The sequence below is a fragment of the Dipodomys merriami genome, unplaced genomic scaffold (genome assembly GCF_024711535.1).
Source record: "Dipodomys merriami isolate MVZ:Mamm:240054 unplaced genomic scaffold, mDipMer1.0.p SCAF_184, whole genome shotgun sequence".
Classification (NCBI taxonomy): domain Eukaryota; kingdom Metazoa; phylum Chordata; class Mammalia; order Rodentia; family Heteromyidae; genus Dipodomys; species Dipodomys merriami.
In genome coordinates, this window is record NW_027203204.1 from 570,669 (window position 1) to 576,697 (window position 6,029).

General features: G+C 39.0%; 1 protein-coding gene across 4 annotated transcripts in view; it reads left to right on the forward strand.

The window, feature by feature from the left end:
* The window catches only part of LOC138830115 (ligand-dependent corepressor), a 98,410-nt gene that overhangs the window by 78,036 nt on the left and 14,345 nt on the right, over positions 1-6,029 (forward strand). The gene's annotated exons all lie outside the window — the stretch shown is intronic.

Here is a 6,029-nt window from a genome sequence, read left to right on the forward strand (position 1 = left end):
TTAATTTCATAGGATAAGCATTGAATATTATGACTACATTCTCTTCCTCTCCCTTTTCTCTCCATTCATCTACTCCCTTCCCCTTGACCTCCTCATATCTTTCAAGTGCCAGTTTTCTGGTATTTATTTTGTTGGACTCTTCAGTTTGATTTTCTAGGGAGTTTATACCACTTGAATTTACCCCTGCAAATACAATGCCTCATTAATACATTTGTGTACACTTCATACATTTGTTTACTTGTATGTTTATAAGTGAACCCTTCCAGTGTTGAGCATAACACCTGTTAGTGGACTCACCACACCTTTCAGCAGACTGTCATTTCAGACATTTCAACATTTCAGATTTTTGTCTGGTATATGGTATAGCTATAATTTGAAAGGGGATTGAGGATGGATTTTATGTTTTCATTTTTAAAAATCAAGCCAAATTAGACACTTTGTACTCTATATCAAGGTTTTCTCTCTACTTTTGTTTTCTGGAAACGTCCTCCTGAGTTAGAACTCAAGTGGTAGAGGTAGGTTGGTGCTCTGCCCTCTTGAGCCACACCTCCAGTCTTCTATTTGTTATTTGGGGAAGGAGTCTTCAAACCACATTCCTCTAAAATAGCTCAGTTGTAGGTTTGAGCCACCAGTGCTGGGTGGAACTGCCTTTACTGCCTTTACTATGATTAACTTCTATGCAGACGTCCTTCACTATGACTGTTGGTTTTATTCGAGCAAGAAGGATATATTTTGTCATTATCAAGAATGAAGAAGTAGGTATCAGGGACAATTCCTGAATCCATCGCTCCCAAGTTCTTGGTGCTTATGCTTGACATTTCATTCCTCAAGACACATAAATTGTCTTTTACTGTAAAATAACCATTGGTTGTCTACCATTTACATTAACCACAGAAATGTTTTTCTTCAAGAAATTAAGTATTGAGATATTGACTACTTAGGCTAGTTCAGCTGAGTCTAACCTCTGATCTGGTAAAACATCATTGAGTAAACCATTAAAGATAGGGTTGTGAAACAACAGGATTTTAAGTTATGTCTTTCAAAGTTTTTATGAACATTATCTTATCCTCTTACCACACCCTTCAGAATTAAGCTTGGTGCAGAAGATAGACAAAGTGATCAAGGCCATGCAGGCCATTTCTCACCAACGAGATGAATGAAAATTCAGGTAGTTGCAAGTCAGCTTCCCCCCTTTTCTTTTATTTCCCTTCTTCCAGTTCACCAATCCCTGTGATATATTACTGGCTTTTTAGTAGTGGTGTTCAAATATTAATGCTTGATAAATAATTCAATGAACTATTACCAAGGGATCTCTTTGTTGAAACAAGTGATTTCAGCATCTGATGAATTTTTGTTCTTGTAAAGATCTTATTTGGTCAGGTATGAGACATAATGTGATGCTAACTGTAATTGTCAAAGTGAAACAAGCATATTCCCTTAGGTGGAGTTGAAACAATGGTCTTTAGGACAGACAAACATGTCTGAATCCCTACTCGTGGCCTAAGAGAGCCTAAAAGTTAGTACAAATGTTGCATTTAGGCTCTATTAAAGACCTAAGGTTACTTAGAAAAATGAATTTTAACTAGCCTGCTGTGGGTAGTTAACATCTATAATCCTATACAGGAGGCTGAGATATGAGGGTCATGGTTAGAAGTTAGCCCAGGCAAGAAAGTCCATGAGACTAATGTCCAGTTAACCACCAAAAAGCTGGAAGGGGAGCTGTGGCTCAAGTGGTAGATCAGTACCAGCCTTGAGCAAAAAAGCTAAGGGATAGCACAACTGGCCTTGAGTTCAAGCCTCATTACCTGTACCATAAAAGGAAAGAAAAGTGAATAAAACCAAAGGTAAAGACTATCTGTTTAAAATGCAAAACTGGGTAACACTTGTTCTTAAATATGAAAAAATAGTAATAGAATTAAATGCCCAAATGCAAAAGTTAATCTAAACTTGGGTCCTGTTGGGGGAAAATAGAAAAAATAATAAGATAAGAAGCAGGAGTAATTTAGAGACCTAGCCAAAAGTGATTTTATTACTAGAGTTGTAAAGTTAGCTCTTATAACATTGCCATTTAATAATACCTGGACAAAGGTTAGTATTAATGTTCAGGCTCCCAGTCCAAGGAAGCTACTGATGGGGTTCCTACCAAATATCCCAGATCAAAGACTTAAGAACATCTCAGAGTGAACAGAACAAAACTCACCAGACACACACAAACACCTTCCACAATCTGGGAACAAAACATCCATGATGCTCCTTTCTCCCCTTCTTTTTTTTGCTAGGAGGAGGAATGATAGGAAAACCTGAAATATAGTCCCTATCTATAATCAGGCAGTTTATACTACTTAAGACACAAGACACATTAAGACACAAGACAGATTAAGTCAGTAAAAGGTATGAATGGGAATCTAAAAGACTTGTAAAGATGGATAACTATTTTACTTATTAGATTGGAAAGAACCATTTATCTCTATTATCTCTAGTCTTCCCCCCCTCCCCCACGCCATCCCCTAATCTTGGGGCTTGAACTCTGGGCCCTGGGCACTGCCCCTGAGCTTTTGTGCTCAAGGCTACCACTCTACTACCGAGCCATAGCTCCACGTGTGTGTGTGTGTGTGTGTGTGTGTGTGTGTGTGTGTGTGTGTGTGTGTGTGTGTGTGTGTGTGTGTGTGTGTGTGTGTGATTAATTGGAGATAAGAGTTTCATGGACTTTATGGTGTGTGTGTGTGTGTGTGTGTGTGTGTTTAATTGGAGATAAGAGTCATGGACTTTATGGGGTGTGTGTGTGTGTGTGTGTGTGTGTGTGTGTTTAATTGGAGATAAGAGTCTCATGGACTTTCCTGCCCTGGTTGGCTTTGAACTGCAGTCTTCAGATTTCAGCCTCCTAAATACAGGCATGAGCCATTAGAGCCCAGCTCCACCGCCACCACCCCCTCCCCCCTCCCCCCAAAGCAATTGAGATTAAGCAACAGATACAACTAATCTGACCGCTGCTTCTTTTTTTTTTTTTTTAATTAAAATGAGTTTAGGCAATTTTCCACTTGAAATTAACAATTTCTCTTGAGTCCAGACCTGTAATCCCAGCACTTGGGAGGCTGAGGCAGGAAGAACATGAGTTCAAGGCCAGTCTGGGCTACATAGTAAGACCCTGTCTTTAAAAAGGGGGGGGGAGGGAAAAAGCCTCCCTGAGTTAGAAAAAGAGAAACTAAAGTAGTCTTGAGCACCTGTTCTTTTGTGCTTCATATATGTATGTAACATCTCTCAAAATTCCCTTGAGATACTGATATTCAGTCCTGGTTTACAGATGAGGAAGCCAGGGTTCATAGGGATGAAATAACTTGCCCAATATGCTTGCTGTGAACAATAGATAGTCCTAAAAGTGGAATCCTGGTGTCTCATGTTCCACCACCTATGTTCACACTGCCAGTGGAGAGCAGAAAGATAATGATGCAGGCTGTCTGGGGTAGGCCTTTCTCTAAAGGCCTGTTATTACTGGGAGGAAAAAGTCAAAGGTAGAAGAGAATTACCCAGAAAGATATCAAATACATCCATTCAACATGCATTTATTCAGCTCCCCTCCCTCCTCTGCCATGTTTTATACACAACCAAGTAATCTGAGGAGTTACACTACAGAGGGAAGAGAGATACCAACCACTCCCAGCTGTATGGGCACATTAAACCCAGACACGTAGAAGCACAAAGCAGTTTGTGAAGTCCTTGGCAGTGTCAGTAGGCATGCCTATATCCTGTTTTGAATCTAGTCCTGCCAACCCTCACTATCTAGATTAAGCTCTAAGCGTTTGTCCTAGATAACTTAGGAAAATACTTCATGGGGTGGGGGTGGGTTCTTTAAAGTAAAATGACTTTTATGGGTGTAGTAAAATGTTCATTGAAGGTCTAGGGAATGTGATAGGTGGAGCTTGTGTGAAAACATTCTGCTACTACCTTGCATTGACAAAGTTTTATCATTTACTGTGCAATTTCACATTTATTGCCTCACTGAAAGGCTAGAAAGCAGAACTTGGCTTGTCATACTGTTGTTCAATGTATCCAAAGTGTGAAAATACTTGTTTCTGTTCATCCATGCCCCAGGAAAGGGAAAAAAGCTTCACAAACCTGTTTGTAAAATTGGTCTTGCAAAAAATTATCTTAAAACTATTATATTCTAAGTACTTTTTTTCCTCTGGTCGTCATGGAGCTTGAACTGAGGACCTGGATACCCTGTATTCTTTTTGCTCAAGTCTAGTGCTCTCCTCCTTTGAGCCATAGTGCCACTTCCAGTCTTCTGGTGACTAATTGGAGATAGGAGTCTCACAGACTTTCTTGCCTGAGTTGGCTTTGAACCATGATCCTCAGATCTCAGCCTCCTGAGTAGCTAGGATTATAGGCATGAGCCACCATCACCTGGCTTCTCTGAGTACTTCTGTACCAAGACTTCCCATAAAACCAATGAGTATTTAACAGGAATACCTAAATGCAAGCAAAAGTACACAATGAGTAGCCCCTATACAAAATGCTTGGGGCCAGAAGTAAGAATATCAGTTGTTGTTTTTTTTTAGATTTTGGAATATATGCATATGCATAATGAGATATCTTGGGCATAGAACCCAAATCTGAATGCAGAAATCATTTATGTTTCAGATATACAGTATGAAGGTAGTCTTGCATTTGTGGTATATAGTGGGGGGGGCAGGGTGTATGCGTGTGTGCACATGCGTGCTGATCCTAGGGCGTGAACTCAAGGTCTGGGTCCTGTAACTGAACATTTTTGCTCAGGAGTAGTACTCTACCATTTGTGCTACAGCTCCACTTCTAGCTTTTTTGTGTTTAATTGGAGATAAGAGTCTCCTGGCTTTCCTTCCCCACTGGCTTTGAATCAAAATCCTCAGATCTCAGCCTTCTGAGTAGTCAGGATTACTAGTAACTCACTCACAAAGTTTTAAATAATTTTATAGAAAGAACAAAGGTTCATGATAAGGAATTTTCTACCTGGAAAATGTTTTATATTTTGCAACATTTAAAAATTTTGGATTGAGGTATACAGCTGTATATGTTAAGTGGAGTTACTGTTGACAATTTGTATCTTTTGGGGAAAAGTAAATATTTTCAGAATTTCATTTTATGAGATAAACAGTGTTTCTGAATGATTACTTGAAAAGCATGAAAGAAGGGCTGAATATGATGATGACACATGCTCTAACCTCAGCTACTCAGAAGGTAGAAAGAAGGAGGACAGGGACTTATCTGAGCAATAACTACAGCAAAAAAAGTTAAAATGGCTGGTAACTTGACTTGTGTGTAGCACTTGCCTAGCAATTGTGAGACTGAGTTCAAACCCCAATACCACCAAAAAAAAAGGTTAATTAAGAAAGTGTAAATAAGGGCTAGCCATGTAGTTAAATAGTGGAGCACTTGTGTAGCATATGAAAGACACTGAGCCTTAACGTCACAAAAAAAAAAAAAAAGGAAAAAAAGGAAGTATATTGTCATTTAAAAAGTTGAGGAAATCTAGTATGTAGCTCAGTGGCAAAGCACTTGCCTAACAAGTATAGCATCCTGGGTTCAATCCCCAGTGCCAAAAAAGAAAAGACCAAAAAATAGTTTAAAATGTTGAGGATATAATGTACTAGCCTTATATGTTAATTGGGTACAGATTATTTATTGATTCAAAAGTAATCAGGCACTGGTGGCTTACACCTATAATCTAGCTACTCAGAATGCTGAGATCTAGAAAATTCATGGTTTGAGGCCAACCGAGGCAGTAAAGTTCATCAGAGTACATCTCCAAATAACCATCAAAAAGCAGGTCTGGAGGCAAGGTTAAAGTGATAGAGTGCCAGTCTAGCAAACATGTGAGACCCTAAGTTCAAACCCCAGTACAGGACCTCCCTTTAAAAAAAAAAAAAAAAAAGTAAATAGCAGGTTTGGAAACAATTTTGTCCATAGCACCCACTCTCTTTACAATATGAGTAGTATCTGGTGAGTTTTATGCTATAAAACAATGGTTCTTTGGGAAACAACCGTACTAATTG